Source organism: Triticum aestivum, chromosome 5A, assembly GCF_018294505.1.
Source record: "Triticum aestivum cultivar Chinese Spring chromosome 5A, IWGSC CS RefSeq v2.1, whole genome shotgun sequence".
Taxonomy (NCBI): domain Eukaryota; kingdom Viridiplantae; phylum Streptophyta; class Magnoliopsida; order Poales; family Poaceae; genus Triticum; species Triticum aestivum.
Window position 1 is genome coordinate 284,869,612 of NC_057806.1, and position 21,710 is coordinate 284,891,321.

Sequence of the window (21,710 nt, forward strand, 5' to 3'; positions counted from 1 at the left end):
ATTTCCAACATGAAACATTTTAGTTTGGAGATATTTGAGCATTTAAATATTTTATATTATTTTAAATGCCCAAATTCAAATAGTTATGATTTAACTCAAGAACCCTAGGATGGCCTAGAAAAGTGTGCACCATTTTTGGCAGAGGTTCTGAACCAAGGCAAAAATGATGGGCATTTTAGAAGGGCATTTCAGGTTCATTGAAAATTTGTTTTAGTAACCCTAGTTGGTTTCAGAGGGGACTGGGGGTTCTGTCATCCCCATTTCAAGTTTCTGATGAAAGAGTAAACATGATGCAACACTCTAATGCATGACTAGCTAGGGTGTGACAACTCACCCCCACTCAAAAGAATCTCGTCCCGAGATTTGGGTTCCTCCGAGAAGAAGGCGGGATACTCGAGTCGAAGACGATCCTCCCTTTCCCAAGTTGCTTCATCTTCAGAATGGTGCGACCATTGAACCTTGAGAAACTTGATATTATGACGTCGCGTGGTACGCTCGGCTTGATCGAGGATACGGATGGGATACTCTCGATAGGTAAGATTATCTTGGAGATCAAGCGTTTCGTGGTCCACTTCACGGATAGGATCCGAGAAGCAACGCCTGAGTTGAGAAACGTGGAAGACATCGTGAACTCTGGACAGGTGCGGAGGTAGTTCCAGCTGGTAGGCAACTTCTCCTCGTTTGGCAAGAATGCGAAAAGGTCCAATGTAACGAGGAGCCAATTTGCCTTTGATACCGATACGATGGGTTCCCTTCAGAGGGGTGACCCGAAGATAAGCCTTCTCGTCAACCTCGAAAGTCATAGCCTTATGTTTTCGGTCATATTGACTCTTTTGACGAGATTGGGCTGTTTTCAACTTTTCACGAACGATACGAACTTGTTCTTCTGCTTCCTGAATCATATCCGGGCCAAAGAATTGTCTTTCCCCGGTCTCTGACCAGTTAAGGGGTGTTCGACATCGTCGTCCATAGAGAACTTCAAAAGGGGCTTTACCCAAGCTAGATTGATAGCTGTTGTTGTAAGCGAATTCGGCAAATGGAAGGCACTTCTCCCAGTCCATTCTGAACGAGATAACAGAGGCTCGAAGCATGTCTTCTAGAATTTGGTTGACGCGTTCCACTTGACCACTTGACTGAGGGTGGAAAGCGGTGCTAAAGAAGAGACGAGTTCCCATAGCGTTTTGGAAACTTTCCCAAAATCGAGAGGTGAAAAGACTTCCTTGATCCGAATTGATTTCCAAAGGAACACCATGGAGGGACACTATTCGGGAGATGTATAAGTCTGCCAGCTGACTAGCGGTTATACTCTCACGAACAGGTAAGAAATGAGCTACTTTGGAAAGACGATCGACCACGACGAAAATAGCATTATTCCCTCTTTTGGTCCGGGGAAAACCGGTAATGAAATCCATACCAATCTTATCCCATTTCCATTCAGGAATAGCTAAGGGTTGAAGGGTGCCAGCAGGCCGTTGATGCTCTGCTTTTACACGACGACAGACGTCGCAATTGGCAATATACTGAGCAATTTCTCTCTTCATCCTAGTCCACCAGAACCTCTGGCGTAGGTCCTGATACATCTTAGTACTACCGGGATGAATGGTGAGAGGAGATTCATGAGCTTCCTTAAGGATCAATCGCCTCAGGTTGCGCACCTTGGGAACCACTAGTCGATCCCCGAAGTATACGACTCCTTGATCATTAACGGAGAAACAATTCGCAATTCCTTTCTGAATGTTTCTCTTGATGCGGGAGATTCCCGGATCTACCTTCTGTGCTTTGATAATTTGATCCGTAAGGGTAGGTTTTGCCACCAAGGTGGAGAGAAAACCTTGAGGTACAATGTGAAGGTTAAACTTCCGAAATTCCTCATGGAGAAGCGGTTGACTTTGTTGTAACATCAGGTTGTTACAATAAGATTTACGACTTAGCGCATCAGCCATGACGTTGGCTTTCCCTGGGGTGTAGGTTATTCCTAAGTCGAAGTCTGTGATCAATTCAACCCAACGTCTTTGCCTAAGATTCAGATCCGGTTGGGTGAAGATGTACTTCAGACTTTGGTGATCAGTGAATATTTCGCAACGATTACCGAGAAGGTAATGTCGCCAGGTCTTAAGTGCATAGACTACGGCTGCAAGTTCTAGATCATGAGTAGGGTAATTCTCCTCATGTGGGTGCAATTGCCGTGAAGCGTAAGCAATTACGTGTCGATCTTGCATGAGAATGCAACCTAGCCCTTGTCGTGAGGCGTCGCAGTAGATAACAAAGTCTTTGGAGAAGTCTGGTGGTACCAGCACAGGAGCAGAGGTCAGGCGTCTTTTCAGTTCCTGAAAGCTGTGCTCACATTGTGGAGTCCATTCGAACTTTTTATCTTTCTTGAGGAGTTCAGTTAGAGGTTTAGCAACTTTGGAGAAGTTCTCGACAAAGCGACGGCAATAGCTCGCTAAGCCTAGAAAACTCCGAACTTGCTTGACCGATTCAGGTGGAGTCCAATCAAGGACGGCTTGAACTCGCTCAGGGTTAACCGCAATACCTTTACCAGATATTACATGACCCAGATAGGTCACTTCTGGCAACCAGAATTCACATTTAGAAAATTTGGCATAAAGGCGATGCTCTCGAAGTTTCTGCAACACTAGTCTTAGATGTTCGGCATGTTCTTCCTCGTTCTTGGAGTAGATGAGTATATCATCGAGATAAACTACGACGAATTTATCCAAATACTCCATGAAGATTGAGTTCATTAACCGAGAAAAGGTGGCTGGAGCGTTGGTTAAACCGAAGGACATGACGGTGTACTCGTATTGGCCGTAACGAGTAACAAAGGCCGTTTTAGGAATGTCCCCATTTCTGATTTTGATTTGATGGTAGCCCAACCTCAAATCCATCTTGGAGAAGACTGAGGATCCAGCGAGCTGATCATACAGATCGTTGATCCTGGGAAGCGGGTATTTGTTCTTGATTGTGACCAAATTGACAGGTCGGTAATCTACAACCATCCGGTCCGTACCATCCTTCTTCTTGACGAATAGGATGGGGCAAGCCCACGGAGATGAACTAGGGCGGATGAAACCCCTTTTCAAGGATTCATCGAGTTGCTTCTCAAGCTCGGCTAGTTCTAGGGGTGCCATCTTATAAGGTCTTCTAGCAATCGGAACGGTTCCTGGAATGAGGTCTATTACGAACTCAACATCCCTGTCAGGTGGAACCCCTGGCAATTCCTCTGGAAAGACATCCGGAAAATCACGGACTACCGGAACGTCCTCAAGGTCTGGCAAAGGACTGGCGTTAAGAGAATATAACTGCCGCTTGGCTATTCGGGTCAAGACGTTGACTATCTTTCCCGAAGGATGGGTGAGTTGAACAGTCCTAGAGAAGCAATCAATTTTGGCATGATGAGCTGACATCCAGTCCATACCCAAAATGATATTAATGTCTGAAGATTTAAGGGCTATCAAAGATGCAAGGAAGACAAGTCTATCGACTTGGATTTCATTCCCATAACTTACCCTAGAGGTCTGCCATCTAGACCCAGGGGTAGAGATTTCCATAGTGGACGGCAGATCACAGAATGCAACGTTATGCAAACGAGCATAATTTTCCGATATAAAGGAATGAGAGGCTCCTGTATCGAAGATGCCGGGTGGCAATTAACAAGAAGCGTACCGAGAACGACGTTGGGATCTTCTTGAGCTTCTTCGGCAGAGACACAGTTGACATGGCCACGTGAAGCGGTGACCGGTTTGGCATGAAACACTTTTCCTGTCGGCTTGCCACGGCCAACAGCTTTAGCAGATTGATTGGGGTTGGTCTGGGGACACTCACGCATATAATGACCAGATTCCCCACACTTGAAACAAGTCACGGAACTGGTACGTGGAGGAGCATTATTGATTGGACCCCCATAGGGCTTGGCCGGTGCAGACTGTTGAGCGGGGCGAGGCGCCTGGAAAGATGGCCTCGGTGTGAACCTGGGTGGCAAGGCGGTGTTGGGTACCCACACGCGGCGCTTCTGAGGACCAGCACCGGATGAGGAACCCATGTCACGTCCATGCTTGCGTGTTGCGTCATAGTCAGTCTGACCAGTTTCAGCACTGATGGCTTTGTTGACAAGTTTCGAAAAAGATGTGCACTCATGCAGGCGGAGGTCGCGGCGAAGCTCAGGACTAAGGCCCTTACGGAACCTTGCTTGCTTCTTGGCGTCAGTAGACACTTCCTCAGCTGCATATCGGGTGAGCTTACCAAACTCTCTGCTATAGGCATCCACGGAAAGTCGGCCTTGGGTGAAATTGCAAAATTCTTCACGCTTGCGGTCCATGAGACCCTCCGGAATGTGATGTTCACGGAAAGCCTCGCTGAACTCAGCCCAAGTAGTGACATGGCCCGCTGGGCGCATAGCTCCATAATTCTCCCACCATAGACTGGCGGGGCCTTCAAGATGATATGCGGCAAAGGTGACCTTGTCAGCCTCCGCTACCAGCGCGGAACGCAGCTTGTGAGAAATACTGCGAAGCCAGTCATCAGCGTCGAGAGGCTCGACGGAGTGGTGGAACGTGGGTGGATGCAATTTGATAAAATCACTGAGTGACACCACGTTAGCCCTCTGATGGTGTGCTGTATTCTGTTCAATACGCTCCAACAAACGGTTTGTCTCCCGCTTGTTTCTCTCAGCTTCCATCATCACCTCGGCTAGTGAAGGAGGATGAGGCAGATTTTCATTCCTGGCTTCACTGCCTTCGGCCTACTCTTGAGAAGCAGGGTTGGCGCGCGTGTTGACCATCCTAGGTAAACAAGCCAATGATTTAGTCAGAATGATAAAATTCCGACATAGGATACATAATGCAAGGAATAACTCGGAATGCAAGATGATCATCCGTATGACATGGTAGATGCAGAAACTGCTTCTTTTATTCCATCGTCATACACACCATACAAGGTTTAGTACAAGACCAAACAAAGTACTATTACGGTGAAAAGGGATTACATCTCATCGGAGGCATTCCAAACTCCTATACATTATTTTTCTACAACTCCGGAAAGAGTACAAACTAGGTCATATCCCACGAGTCACGCGGGACGACAGACGACACAGCTAGTGCGAACTAGGGATACTATCACTAACTCAGACCGATCCGTAGTAGTCCTCGTAGAAGTCACCTCCATAGCCCGGAAGTTCAACATGATCATCCGGAAACAGACGGTCTCGCGGAGCTTGTGGACCATAGGGGCTAGGATGAGGTCTTGGACCAGCAAACGGTGGCCTGCGGGGACCGCGAGGTGGGGTGATGCCTCCTACATCACGCCAAACCATCACGTCTGGCAGAGCAGATCTCACAGGATAGAGATCGCGCATATCTGAAAATCCAGCTTGCACCGCCGGTGCGAACCGAGTCAAAGTGGCCCAGTGGTCAGCACGGGTATTGAAGAGCTCTAACCTTAAGGCCCGATTTTCACGGTCCTTATCCTCGAGCATCTCATCAGTGGTGCGAGTTCGTGAATCCTCCTGAGTGGAATCAGCATATATAGCCTGGAAATATCCTTGTGCTCCCGGAAGTGATCCTGGCATATACCGGAAGTCAGAGTCCCGAAATAACCCAGATCTGACTCGCATAATGGTCATCATGGAGTAGGCGGCATCCTGCACAGCCATCTCGATAGTAACCCCGAGTCCATAGGAGCAGTGAAGAGGCTCAGTGGATCCAGGATAAGATGGAAATATCCTGACAGTGCAGAGATACTGGCTTTGATTAAAGTCTCGGAATTGCTCTTCGACCGTGTACTCAGGATACCAGCGGTATCCAGCCTCAGTCATTACCCTGACCAACTTAGCAGTATGGCCGGGTACATCTAGGCATCGAGTCAGGCGAACCACTTGATTGAGGTCGCGAGTGGCCATCTGAAAGCACAATCATAATGCAAAGGCATTAGAATTTCTAGCAAAATTTCGGCAGCATAACAGCTGTAAATGCTCAAGAAGGATTTTGAGACATTTGACAAAGGATTACATACACACTCATCATCATCATACCAAGTTCTGAGACCATCCTAGCAACATAATGTGGTAATAGAACTGAACTAGGCTTGTAACCATCAAACCTATAAGGTACTACTGATTAGTAACACGTGATCCTGATAGAGAGAATAGATCCTAATTCCTTAACCCCCGGTGGAAGAATAGACTGACTCAGATCAGAATGTCATTAGATAAAGGAGTAAAAAGAGCCTTACGTTCCAACCCACAAACAATTCCCCTACATATAACTAAAGAATTTCTAGACTCAACATCGACCAGTTTGGCTTGGAGAACCTATAGGCAGTCCGGCTCTGATGCCAACGCTGTCAGGAACCCGACTCGATGTCACATCGATCTAGCCGGTAACACCTCATATCACTTTGCGGCCTCACACACGGTATCCCCACGGGTGTCGCCTTACCTTTGCCCGGGACCGTTTGCGCCTTTTGGCTCACGTATATGATAGTGTCGCTAGCATCCATATGATAAGGAGCCCGGGCTGACATGACTAGTCGTAAACCCAAAGTGGCACAGACTTACAGGGACAGGCATCCATGACCCAGCTTCGAACGTGTCGGTCATCAGCAAGTGGGTCCGGGCTGTAGCACTGGGCTAGCAGGACTCCGGTAAACCGGGCTGTAGCGGGCTAACAGGACTCCGGTACTCAAAGCGTGACATTTCCCCGAAGGGACAGACACAGGAACAAAGAAGGACACATGCCGGCCAGCCTAAGTGTTCCAGAGCAGTAGCAAGCTACCATGGCTCAGCGGTAACACTAGGAGACATTTCCCGGTAAGAGAGGCTACTAAAGATAAACAACTAGATAGTCAGATCCCACACATACCAAGCATTTCAATCATACACACATTATGCTCGATATGTGCAAATACAACGAAGCATCACAACATGACTCTACGACACAAGTACTTTATTTAAGGCTCAGGGAGCCATACATAATATACACACAAAGTTACGGGTCTCACGACCCAACATACAAGTTATACAATCATACAAGCCAACAGCGGAAGTAACTTGTCTGAGTACAGACAACTAGTAAAATAAAAGAGGCTTGGAAAGCCTGGCTATACTATGTGGTCCTCCACAAGCTCAGGGTCACCACCTGGGTCTTTAGCCTACTCATTGATGTCAACGTCTACATAGAACCCATCAGAAGGGGTTGCCGCGTCTTCTGTAAAAATGTAGATTATAGCAACATGAGTACAAAGGTACTCAGCAAGACTTACATCAGATCCTACATACATGCATAGTATCAAGAAGGGTTGGTGGAGTTATTGCAGCAAACCAGCTTTGACCTTGGCTAGACTATCCTACGATACTCCATTTGAAATAGTTTTGCGCACACGAGTCCACCATTCACCACTTCAATACACTACCGAGGATCCACCTCCGTCTTCCTACGGAAGAGCCATCCTCGGCACTCACACTTATCTTGAGGCTTTTAATAGTTTCCATTTACTTGTCTATGAACTGTATAGGCAACCAAGTAGTCCTTCACCGTGGACGCGGCTATTCGAATAGATCATGTTAACCCTGCAGGGGTGTACTTCTTCATACACGCTCTCACCACTTATCGTCGTTTACACGACATGTACTCGGCAACCTTCAAGCGGAAGCCCAACGTGGGTGTCGGCCACGACCTACCTAATCACCTAAGCTTCCAGTCCAGGTTTATCGCCTATTCGGGTTCCATCCGCAGGGAGTCCGGCCGAGGTTTCCCATACGGCCCCGAACGATGTGAACAGGGTTCCCGAGATACCTAACGGGTATTCGGTACACCCGGCCACGTACCTACCGCATCACAGCCCACCCCTACGGTCAGCGCTGTCCACGGCCTCCAGTAGGCTACAAACACCAGAAACTACTTGCAACTCCTGGACGGAGAGCTAGGGTGAATAAGAAGTCGAGAGGGTCCATTGGTTTCGGGCCCAATGCATGGTAGTAGCTGATTCTTAAATCACACATACAGATCTCAGTGCTTCAGGTCGGCTTCAATGAAACAACCCACCATGTACTCCTACATGGCCTCTCATCGATACCTTTACCAAATCGTGTTCACCACACCACTCTCATTACCGACATAATCATTTCACTCTAGCCCATCACCCAGATGAACCAGACCTGACACGACTCTAAGCATAGCAGGCATAGCAAGGTAGGAACAACACATACATATGGCTCAATCAACTCCTACACATGCTAGTGGGTTTCATCTAGTTACTGTGGCAATGACAGGTCATGCAGAGGAAATGGGTTCAACTACCGTAGCACACAGCAGTTTGAATCGCGTTGTCTTAATGCAGTAAAAGAGAGCAGGAGCGAGAACATGGGATTGTATCGATATGATCAAATGGTTGGTTGCTTGCCTGATGGTTCGTTGCACGGATACGATTCCTCGTTAGGGTAATCACGGTACTCCTCGGGGACAGATCCTGTCGCAAAGGATAACGATACACAGACATCACCAAACAATGTGCAACAATATGATGCATGCACGAAACATGGCAATATGAGTGTGTTGGGCTAATGCAACTAAAACCAGATGTGTTTGAGCAAATTTGAATCAAAGATTCAAATTCCAAATTCAAATATGGCCTTTTAAAGTGCCTTTTCTTGTTCTGATTGAAACATCAAGTTAACTTGTTTGATCATGCATGAAAATAGTACAGATGGATAGATTGGATTTTTCTGATCATTTTTCATATATTATTTGTCCAATTTGGAGTTACAGAATAAAAGTTATGAATTTTTGAAGTTTAAATAATATTCTGGAATTTCCTGATTTAAATTAAATTCAGAATATCATTTACTGCGTCAGCCTGACATCACAGTGACATCAGCAGGTCAACAGGGCTGGCTCAGGTCAAACCTGACGTGTGGGGTCCACACGTCAGTGACCAGGGGCTAAGCCCGCGTTGACCCCGGGCTGGTTAGCTTTGACTAACCCCTGGGGCCCACTTGTCAGCGTCAGTAGGTGGTGGATTAGTGGCTAATTAACTAGGCCACGTCAGCTCGCCGGAGTTCTAGCCGGCGGCGACCAACAGTGCGGCGGCGATAGTGGTTTTGGTCGTTTCGGCCACCAAATGGAACGTGGCGACCACCGGAGTGAAGCTGAGGACGACCCGCGGCTCTTGGCGGAGTCCGTTGGGGTCGGGGTGGCCGGAGTTGACGGCGGTGAGCTCGGCTGCGGCCGCCGGGGTTCGGTCGTGCGCGGGATTGGTGCTGGAGCTCGAAGTCGAGCAAAGTGAGGCGCTAGGGATGCTCTACGGGTTCTTGCGAACGTGTTGGACTCGCCGGGGTGACCAAATGGTCACCGGAGCTGCGTCGACGGCGAGCTCGGCGACGGCGGAGGTTCGGCCGAGGTGGGGATGCAGCTACGGTGAGGGAACGAGGGGAAGGAGAGGGGGAAACGGCTCGGGGGCTCACCGCGGTTGCAGTGGGCGTCGAAGCGGGCTCGGGGACGTGCTGGAGACGGCGAATTCGTCGGCGACGGTGGTCGGAGCCCGAAGAGGGGAACGGCGACGTGGCGGCGATGCAGGGCTTCCGGGGACTCGTGGAGCGGTGGGGAGGAAGAGGGAGTTGTGGCGGAGCTTCTGAGCTACTCGGGGGAGCGAGGGGTGGCCGGAGGCAGTGGCTAAGGCGAACGGCGGCGACGGTGTGCTTCGGCCGAGAGCGAGAGAGAGCGAGGGAGAAACGGGGGAGAGTGAGCGAGAGCAGGGGGGATCGGAACGGGCTGCGGGCGTCGTCCACGCGGCCAGGAGGGCGTCGGCAAGCAGGAGGTGGCCGCGCGGCCGCGCGCGCGCGAGCACGCAGCAGCTTCGGGGCGTGGGGAGGAAGACGACGGGGAGCTACAGTGCTGGGCTGGCTAGCTGGGCCGGGCTGAACAGGGAGGAGCCCAGGTAAGCTTCTCCCTTTTAGTTTTTTTCTGTTTTCTGTTTTATTTAATATAACTGCAACTTTGTTGAATTAAATAAAATACCTAGGCAACTCCAAAATTCACCAAACTACTCCTGGCTCATAGTTGGATTATTTCCAACATGAAACATTTTAGTTTGGAGATATTTGAGCATTTAAATATTTTATATTATTTTAAATGCCCAAATTCAAATAGTTATGATTTAACTCAAGAACCCTAGGATGGCCTAGAAAAGTGTGCACCATTTTTGGCAGAGGTTCTGAACCAAGGCAAAAATGATGGGCATTTTAGAAGGGCATTTCAGGTTCATTGAAAATTTGTTTTAGTAACCCTAGTTGGTTTCAGAGGGGACTGGGGGTTCTGTCATCCCCATTTCAAGTTTCTGATGAAAGAGTAAACATGATGCAACACTCTAATGCATGACTAGCTAGGGTGTGACACCCGTCCGGTGGGTACTCGCTGTCAAGTGGAGGAATAATTATTTTGCGCGTAATAAGGAGGCACTTTCTTGCTGCGGCCATGGACCCAGCTGTTAGCCTCTCCACATAAAGTCCACGTCCGCTGGAAGCCGTTCCTTGACCATGTTGACCACGCCGCGCCGAGAGCACCAGGGCGGTGGACGATGGCGAGGCCTAGGAAGGGGATGACGCGGAGCCGGGGAAGACGCGACAGTGGATGCCCACGCGTAGAGGAGTATGAGGGTTCACTGGTTCGCTGCGGTGTGAGGCTTCCATCGCTGCGGAATAACAGGGGGTGTGGGTGAGTAGAGGGATGGCCTAGCCAGCGGTGGTAATAGTAGGGGGCGGTGAGGCCTCTGGGGCAGCACAGCCGGCCACGGGAGGCCGGAGCATGCGGCACGACCGGCCCTGCTTTGGGCGGCTGGAGCAACACGACCAGAGGTTCAAGAAGCACTACGGCCGTTGGATGGACATCATACGGTCACTAGACCTAGAATCGTTTATATTGACTAAGTTGACAAAGCACTCCATCCCCGTCAACTTAGTAGGCCCACAAGTCAGCCTCCCACCAAGGTGGGTCCCAACTAGCAGGGGGAGTATTCATTTTTTGTGTGTAATAAGGAGGCACCTCCGATGGGTCCGAGCTGACAGTGGGGGGAATGTTTTTTCGCACGTTGGCCCGTCCAGTGGGTCCTAACAGTCAGGGGGAAACATTTTTTCACCAAATACGGTAGCCCGTCCGGTGGGTCCCCATTGTCAGGTGGAGGAATAATTATTTTCCGCGTAATAATGAGGCACTTCCTTGCGGCTGCCGTGGACCCAGCTGTCAGCCTCTCCACATACAGTACTCTTCCGATGGAAGTCGTTCCTTGACCATGTTGACCATGCCACGCCAAGAGCACTAGGGCGATGGACGACGGCGAGGCCTAGGAAGGGGATGACGCAGAGCCGGGGAAGACGCGGCAGTGGATGCCCACGCGAAGAGGAGTATGAGGGTTCACTGGTTCGGCTGCGGTGTGAGGCTGCCGTCGCCGCAGAATAACAGGGGGTGTGGCTGAGTGGAGGGATGCCCTGGCCAGTGGTGGGAGTAGTAGGGGGGCGGTGAGGCCTGCGCGGCAGCACAGCCGGCCACGGGAGGCAGGAGCAGGCGACATGACCGGCGCTGCTTTGGGTGGCTGGAGCAGGAAGACCTGAGGTTGAAGAAGCACGGCGGTCGTTGGATGGACATCGTACGGTCACTGCAGCTAGACTCGTTTATATTGACTAAGTTGACAAAGCCGTTGGTACGCGTCAACTTAGTAGGCCCACAGGTCAGCGTCCGAAATGATGCGCCCCAAATGTCAAGGGGAGGAATCATTTTTTGGGCGGGTGAAGATAGAATATCCGAGATTGAAGAAGAAGCACGGCATCCGTTGGATGGACATCCAACGGCCACTGCTGCTAGAAGCGTGTATTGACTATAAGTTGACAAAGCCTTGCATATGCGTCAACTCTCTTTTTTTAGGGGACGCGTCAACTTAGTAAGGCCACAGGTGTGTGGCAGAGAACTTATATCCCATTTGAGATTTGTAAGAATGTGCAGCAAATTTTTGAATTCTAATGGAATTTACTACAACCCATTTACAGTTCGTTAAAAGTACAACCATTTCAACCAACCTTCAAAACAGAATTCAATAAAATTTCCCACATTTTGATGGGATCCGAAATATGTTTATCCCGAAATTTCTAGTCAGATTAAATACAATTCCAATATAAATTTATATTACATAAAAATCCAATGAAACATTGCGCTCGCAACAATTAATTAAATTAAAATTTTCAATATCCAAAAACAATATTTTATAAAGTAATTATGTGTTTGGTGCATTTTTTATAGTTACTACCCAGTTTTTATAATTACATCCAATTTATTATTTCTTAAAGCCCATTTTCTTGTTAAGCCTAATACATCCCTCCTAGGAAAGATTTGCAGCCCAGCGGGGCGGAGAATAACAGCTTGACCTTGCCTGGGTATTCCTAAAAAAAGTATAGCTGGGCTAACCATTTTCAGCTTGAAAAAAATTAATTTCTTGGCTGGATATCTGGCCTAGGCTAGACGGGCCACAACCCGCCCAGTTAATAGCTGCAGCGATGTTTTCGTTGTTGTTTAGAGGAGAAAAATTAATATCTAGGCTAAACATCGCTCAAGAAAAACTCTGCAGTGCTCACACCTCAAAAACACAAATAATGCTCGAGCTGCTTGGTCCCAGCCGTCGGCCGTTTCTTGTGCAATTCTCTAGTTTATTGACTACATAGGTTGACAATGGTGTGGGACCCTGATGTCAGGAAACCAGGAGGAAGCAAAAAAAAATTGTTTTATATACTAATAAGGAGGCACTTGTGTACATGCGGCTATGGCCCTGGTGGGTCCCCACTTTCATCCTCTCCAAGTAAAGTCATCTCCTCATCCTCATGTCCGTTGACCATGTTGACAACGTGAGACGGCGGCGCCACGGCGAGCGCAACAACTCGAAGGACGACGGAGAGGGCCTCGCAGGCTCTAGGGATGGTCTGATACAGCGCCCGCTGCTCTTTCGAGAAGCCAGGATCATAGGGCCACATGTCTGCGATGACATTGTCGTTCTCTTGTTCACCTGTGCACATTGAGGAGACGGAGGTTGCGACACACGTCCTCCTGCGCTAGTAGCTCTTTCGTCATTAGGGCGTCGAAGTGTGGCCACACCTGCTCTATGGTGAACACGGCATGAACCGGCTTGGACAGTGGCGTCGGCTCCGGTTGGAAGCTACGTCCATTGTCTAATTGTCATCGCTCAGCTCGGCGAGGTAGCTGGCGAGCCAGCATGTCCGGCTGCTGGACCAACCCACTGCCAAACACGAGTCTGACTGCCCTCGCCCACCCAGACCGCCTCCCTCGCCCGCGCGCGCTTTCCGCCCGAAATGATCAGCGCCGCCCGCCCCACTTCCCAGTGCATGGGATTGCTCCACCTTCAAACGACACAAGTGCCGTCCGTCCGTCCTTCTGCTGCCCACATTAATGATACGCGGTTGCTGAGGAGGCTACTCCAGCGCCACACGCCCATCCCTCCACCGCCCACCATTGCTATATAAACTGCTCTACTAGCCATAACCACAGTCATCCGCATCCGTTCCTATTCTCCTGTCCACACCACTACTGCCCACCATGGCTTCCTCGCGCTCCAGCACTCTTCGGGACAGGCGGACGACGGACCACAAGGAGATGGCAGCCATTGCTGCCGACTGGCTGGCAGGCAGGCAGCCGGAGGAAGACGACTTCCCAATGGAGAACATGGTAGTCGACGATCCGGCGCCAAACACCTCCTCCGCGCCATCCTCGTCGGTGCATTGCACCATGACCATCGGCGAGGCCCGTGCCCAATATATGGACACGGTGAGGCAGAAGCGTGAGGAGCAGTTCCAGGAGGTGCAGGCCAATGCCGCCTACAACCACCATCTCCTCCAGGAGCACCTGCAGGCGAAGGAGCAGATCACCGCAGAGCAGGCGGAGCAGGAGGCGCTGCTCGACTCGTACCGCTCCGCTTCGCCCGCGAGGGCCGCCTCGAGCGCTGGCGGTACCGCATGTGGGTGGCGGAGGCTGCGGCCGCCTACAAAGAGGGCGATGAAGCGGGCGAGGTGCTGTTTGGCGAGACCGAGGATGAGGCAGAGGACAATGCCGGCTCCAACGAGTCCCCGCTCCGCTGGCGTCGACGAGGCCCTGCTCCGCCGAGGCCCTACGTCGCCAACAACGAGGCAGAGGATACCGCTGGCTCCGTCGAGGCCCCACCCTGCCGGCAATGAGGGGGAGGATTTCCCCCGCTCCGCCGAGGCGTCGCCCGCCAGCAACGAGACAGAGGACATCGCCGGATCTGCCGAGGCCCCGCCCCGCTGCCAGCGAGGCTGCGCCACACAGAAAACGAGGAAGAGTAGAACATGGTAGGTCGCCACCGCTCAGGTCCATGTAAGGCCACCGGTGCTACCCTCGGTTGAAGGCAAGCTAGGCGGGTTGACCACTGACGGTCAGTTAGCTTCTTGGCGGCGATGTGGAGTCAGAGAGCTATGTTGGAGAAGGACGCTGCTTCTACTTAACTGCTGGTGCAGTTGGCTGACTAATACGTGGGCCCAATAGGCATCTCGGCCACATGTCAGTTATGCAACTGCACCTGCAGTTAAGTGACTGAAGCTTCTATTCGGCTCAGTACGACACAGGTGGGTAGCTTTGGTTAATTAATTATACCTCCAGTGCACCCCTTTTTAGTTGAAGAATATATGAAATGTAATGAAATCCAACCGTGAATGAATGAACTTATTTCGATTAGTTCAAATTCTTGTATCACTGGCATTGGATGAACATGCAAAACAATACGTACTAGCATTACTCCCAGGGTGATCACCTCGTTTAGAGCAGTTTCTCATGTACTCCCTCCGGTCCTTTCTAGTCTGCATACAAGTTTTGTTTGCAGTCAAAGTATCTCTACTTTGACCTATCTTATAGAAAAAAGTATGCACTTTCACAAGGTGTGATGTAAAAAGGAACAAAAGGAATACAAAGAGTTTGAGCAGCTTTTTAGTGTTCCTGTACATTGCAATCAAACACATAGGCCTGGCAATTCATAGAGAACATTCAAAAAAACGATGATTATGCATCTCAGCGATTCACATGTCAGAGCCAATATTTACTTCACAACTAAAGAATAAAGAAAAAAATGGATCGACGCTGCTGACAGCAAAGGGCGTCCCATTCGAAAATATCAAACGCATGTCTTCTTGCTAAAATCAATGAGAAAAATTTGACAAGGTTTTCCCATTCCAAAATATCAAATGCCTACGATTGTGGAATGGGCAGGGTTTGCAATCAGTTCTTTTTGTGCAGTTCCACCAAAATCAACCAAATTCGCGCGTAGCTTGTATGATTTCACCCTTATATGTTGCAACACCTTGAACTTATCGGCACCTCCTTTCTTGTGGTGGAAATGAATGATTTGATGTATTCATGAACATTTTGTGCAGTTACTATTTAAATCAAGCTGAGCACCCTGTTTGCACAAATACAAAAAAGTGATTAGTATAAAGCAAACTATACTATGAATTGACAGTTTAAAGAGGCACCGACATGGTCCATGTAGAGCACACTTTTCGAAAAATGGAACTCACCGGAAAGAATCCTAGAACAACATTGTACTCGCGCATCACAGCAAGAAAATGGAGATTTGTCAGTCCTTCTGAGCTGAAGTTAGTTTGGTCTTGTGGGGGGTAATGTAACCATCCTTCAACTGCTCCTTCTGATGAGAAGATAGACAGGGCTTCTTCATCCTGGCATAATTGAAGCTAGTCACTTCACGTACTCCATATTCTTCTTCAGAGGAGGATGATCCTGTTGTGCAAAGACAAGAGGATAATTAAATGCTAGCATCCCTGTTTGCTCGGAAAAAAGGAAAGGAAATATTTAAAACATCACAGATGAAGCACTTCTCAAGGACAATACAACTTTTTGATGACAGTATCTAAACCGTAGCACAACACCAATAGAGATGACAAAGCTCAATCACATGGATGAAATCAGTGGGCGGGTACCAACCTTTGTCAGGAGGCTTATTGTGTAGAGCGTAAAGATGAAGCACTTGTCTAGAACCATCTATTGCTATCTACTGTGGTGGCCATGCTTCCTATATACTCCTCGATTAGATTAATGTTTCCAACATCTTGTTGTGCAGTTCCACTAAAATATATGGTATCTTCAAAGAAGATCCCTGTTTGCACAAGTAGAGATAATTATGTATTACATTAAGAGTGGCATCAAATCAGTGGCAAAACAATTGATTGTTCTAGCCATAGCAATAAATTCAGATGCAAAACTATATCATCACTTGTGTCATCACAGTTCTAGTGCTTCATTACAGCACCAGGAGTTTATTTTTGTTTTTCTTCCGCTTGTTCTCCCCCTTCATCACTTGGTTCAATAACAGACAAGCTTCGCCTTCAATGTAAGATTTGGCATGTCAATTAGGTTGCACAAGTATAGCACTAAACAATGACATTAATTTTTTGATGAAAGTGGCAAAATACAGGCCAGCAGTTGTGAAATATCCTTATCTTACCTCAATGGGATATTGTGGTGCACATACGGATTGGAAGTCTTGTCTCCATTTGTGCAGTTCACTAAAATAAAGCAACATTACTGTACAAGTAGCACAACATATGAAAGCACACTACAGAATCATGTGAAAGAAGGCTAGTACTGACCTCTGATGACGCAGAATTCATACAATTCACAAGAAGAAGATCTGAACCAAATTTTCCAACACATATAGGGAGTAAGATTTCCTCTTGTGCGGTTCCACTAAAATCAAGCAATAAACCAACGTTGTTGGTGTGACATTTTGGTTGAACTGCACAAAACACTCTTAAAACAAAAGTGTTTTGTGCAGTGCAACAAAAGGTCACAATGGCAATGAGGTGAAGTAGATAACCCTGTTTACACAGAGGTGCAAAGGAAACAACTCGTGGTCAATAACGGTGGATGACACAGAAGCCAACAAAAAGAAGCATCTACCTTACCTAAATGGGAAAGAAAGCACGACAGTAGCATTTCTCAAATGGTGGCATTGATTAATATTAATAGAGAGATTATACTAACAATAAAATTCGTTAAACATGTAATTTGCTTTTAATTGTTGCATTGCATCAATTTTCCAGCGGCATTATTAGAGGGTGCTTGTTTACAGGGACATTTTGGTGGAGGGACTAAAAAAACTCCGTGTCAGTCCCATCTAAACCAAACAGGAGGGACTTTTAGGGACTAAAAGTGGGCATTTGGGACTAAAGAAAGAAGACCCCGAGGGAGAGTCTTTTTGGGACTTTTTCCAACAGTTGCCCCTGCCACGCATCGCACCTTGCCTCTATTAGTTCATTACTAGGGGTAACATGGTCTTTTAGCATGTCATTTAATAACCTCTAGTCCATGTTTAGTCCCTAGAACCAAGCAGGTAGGGACTAGGGAGTTTTTAACCAAACAGGGCCTTAGATTAACAACAGCTAAAGAGTTGCATGGGACAGTGGACGCACCAGCACCATGTGCATCTACCGATGTACTGGGGTGATGCACAGTCTGTTGCAACAAAGAACAAACAACCAAGGAGCATATTTGTGTTGGTCCTAGTTTTGTTATCTTTAGACACCTTTCCCTATGTGAGCACAACAAATCTAGTCCTTCTCAAACTCTACAGCCTTGTCCCCCAAAACAAAAGATCAGTTCGTTATAGATGTATGTACTGCGTTTGTCATTGTTTTCTCTTTTCAACCAAGGTAGGTGCTGGATAGCCAGTCTGTACTAGTACTTTCCCCACTTCCTATCCTCTGTGAAACATGTCCTAGATTTATGCTATACAACTTTCCCCACTACTTCCCCCCATTCTTGTCCTCTTTGAACCACATCTTAGATTCATGCGATACAACTTTCCCCACTACTTTCCCCTTCCTTTCCTTTTTGAACCACGTCCTAGATTCATGCTATACAACTTTTCCCACTACTTTCCCCCCTTCCTTTCCTCTTTGAACCACATCCTAGATTCATGGTATACAACTTTCCCCACTACTTTTCTGTTTGAGCCAACACCTAGATTCGAGTGTAGAAGCGGAAAAAGCCCACATGCAGCTAGAGCAATACATGTGGAATAAGTAAATTATACCTTAAGGTTCTTGGGGTATGGTTCGGTGGGCGACCGGAGGCCATTCGACCCACACTATGTACGGCGGCGAAGAAGAAGGGGTCAGAGGCCCTCCCGCGCCGCTGCTGGGTGAAAGTGAACAGCTGCGCCGGTAGTGGATTCACTCCTCCCTCACCGACAGTGACAGTGTTAAGCCTCCTTCCCTTCCCGGCGGACGGATCCTGCCGGCTCTTTGACCAGCAGTGAGGGGAGAGAGAGAGGCCAACTAAGTCTTGTTTAGATCTGGAGAGGGTGAGAGAGTGTGAAGAGAGCAATTACAAGCAGACCAGCAGTGAGGGGAGAGAGAGAGGCCAACGAAGTCTTGTTTAGATCTGGAGAGGGTGAGAGAGTTTGAAGAGAGCAACTACAAGCGTTGAGGCTCCAGCGTGTATATATACTGGAGAGAGTGTGAAGAGTGCAAACCCTAGAAAACAAGTGCCGAGGCTGCAGCTTATACGTGATGAGGTGATTATACGGTCACTACGAGATCATATAGCTCTGTATCCATCTATTTTGACCAGTCAAAGAATCCTCCTGACACGAATTATGCTCAAGTGTAGTTATCGAACCCGAGACCTCAAGTTTGATGAGTGAACAGGCTAACCAGCTACACAACCCTCCCGTTATGTTCAACGAGAGGAAAATAACCTTTTATACATTCCTGCTTTCGTGTGACAAGCATGCCATGTTTTTTTGTGTGTGGGAGTCATTGGGATTTAAATCATAATCGTGTCATGTGGCTTTGGTGGTAAGACTATCTACAATGTTGCAGAAATAATGCAGCCTTAGTCACCTTACCTCTCTCCACGTAGTACGTTGGGTCCCACCAGTCAGAGGGTGAAACAAACAAATTAATAAGAAAAATTAAAAGCGCCAGCGGTGTATCTTACCTCACACAGCTCGCCACTGCTTGGGAACACTGTCCAATTGATGCCTCTGTTCACTCACGTACTATTTTAAGTGAATCCTTATTATAACATGCACACAATTTTGGGAACTTGTATTCGACCTAAGTCAGTGTGCCACCGTATCTCGTACGACTCCCATCGTCTAGGTGCAATAAGTCATGTTAGAAGGTGCAGCGGGACCAAGGTGCAAGCAGATTGGAGAAGGAGAAACTTGACCGGTCATTCCTCCAATCAAAGCCCCGATTTCTGTCTCTAAACGCACCAATTAATCCAAACAACTAAGAGATGCCGTTTTAGCTACCATGCAGGGCCACGTATTAACTCGCATGCAAACCAACTTTGGTTTCTTGACTGATCAACGCGTAGTTGCGCTCCATGCATTGGGTTTCCGGGGGAGATAAAAAGGCAGAGTAAGGAGCGTTTTGTTACATTGCTTAGGCTAGTCATAGTGGTGAGTAACTTGGACTAGTACAACGTGCATATGTTACTAGTCTATGTTACTACTACGCGAAGTTTGCCGTCGGAAGCTGTCGGCGTTCTGGGAACGGGGGTCCCCAGACTTTCCTGCCTGCGGCCCACGGCATGGCCAAGCAGCAGGCCGTACAACCCATCTTCACCAACAAAGCATCCAAGACCCTCGCGAGGGTCCAAGCCTCACGAGGCGGACGACGCAAGACCTCCTCCCGAGCGGCCTAGTCAGGTAGGCTCGCGAGGGGCGGAGATATCAAGGTGAGGCGAACCTGACGAGGCTCTCGTGACGTGAGCCATGACGATCGACACGAGGCGGGCGCCAGCGCGCACAACGTCCTTGTTTCCTCTTTGGTGCAAAGGAGGCAAGCGCAGCTGCGGAGTACCGAGGCATCAGGCAAAGGTTTCCATTCCGGTGCAACAAGACCAAGACCATGGACTGCAAGATGGAGGTCATCGTGGAGCCCAAGACGGCGTCACCACCAGAGCCTTTCACAGGTGAAGTCCGCTTTTGTCAGGATAGCTTGTACTAGCTGCCCCCCTTCAAATTAGCCCGCCATTGTTGGCTCCCTTCCCGCTCAATATTTGAGAAGAGGACCAGGGCCTCTATAAATAGGACTAGCCACCACAGTAGAGGAGAGATCTGATCAGACCCGGAGACATCATCAGACCCACAGAGACATTGTCAAACCCAGAGGGCTCATCAGACCCCGAGATACACACAAGCTCATACGCACACCTCAACCTCAGGAGGCTGTTCTTCCCTTGTGTTGTTCATCATCATCCCAAGAGGCAGTCCACCACCACCACACTAGAGTAGGCTATTACACCACAACGGTGGCCCGAACCAGTATAAACCCCGTGTCTTTCTGTGTTGTGAGTTCGTCGAGTTCGTCCGCGGGATCTAGCGAGCTAGAGCATAGATCGATAGGAGGGAAAGACTTTGCGCGCACCCCAGTGTTTGAACCTTAAGGGTTAGCCGGAGCCCCGCATCCGACATTTGGCGCGCCAGGTAGGGGTGCGCCGTAGTTTCCCTTCCATTGGTTCGTTGCTCCGTTGCTCCATCATCTCCATGGCGGACGCTCTCCGTGCTCGAGCCGAGTGTCGGGCTGCCCTCGCCGCCCGTGTCGCTCAGACGGCCCCCGTTGGCGGGCCGCCTCGTCGTTCTCCGTCTCCCTCCACCAGTGCTGCCACCGGCCCTGTGGGGAACGAGCAGCAGGTGTCCTCGTAGCATCGTTTGGTGCGGCAGGACGACCGCACCGCTACTCCATCACTCACCCCTGCTGGTTCTTCGTCCTACACGCACCGCGCTCCCATGGAGGCATAGGCCGCGCTCATCACGGCGAATGAGCTCCTGCGTTACCACCCCGTCGACGACCTCTATGAGGAGTGGATCGACCGCGTCGCCGAACTCGTCCGTGCCGCAGGGAGCTCTCTGACGCCGTCCCACTCTCTGCCTCCCCCTCAACCAGCCGCGGGCGACGGTGCTCATGGCATGCCTTCACCGCCTCGACCCCAAGACGGTGCCTTGGCACCAAGGCGCGCGCCTCCGCGGTGTAATCCACCGCGCCCGGCGCTCGCGCATGAAGAAGGAAGCTGCCAAGAAATATCGCGGCCTCGAGAAGCTGCGCCGGTGCTCCCCACGCCACCTTGTCGAGACTGTGTGCCACCTGCAGTGGCGCAGCGCAGACCTTGCTAAGACCAAGTTCCGCCTTAGAAGCGGGCCCCGGCGACCACGGCTGGCTGCCGTGCCTTCACCCCGAACTGCGTAGCATTGCCTGGCCAGGCAAGTTCAAGCCAGATCTACCTCCTCAATACGACGGCACCGCCGACCCCGCGTAGTTCCTGCAGCTCTATGAGTTGAGCATCGAAGCGGCCAACGGCGACGAAAAAGTCATGGCGAACGGGTTTCCCATGGCTCTCAAGGATGGGGCCCGCTCCTAGCTCCTGAACCTGCAGCACGACTCGATCTCCTCCTGGGACGAGATGTGCGACCGCTTCGTCGCCAACTTCCAGGGCACTCGCAACCGCCCACCGGCCGCGGGCGATCTACGCCGCATCAAGCAACAGCCAGGAGAGACCCTCCAGAAGTACATCCAGTGCTTCAACAACACCCGCCTGAAGATCCCCATGGTCATGGACGAAGAGGCAGTAGTGTTCGCAGCGGAGCCCCACACCAAGCGAGGCAGAGATCAGCCCGAGTCATCC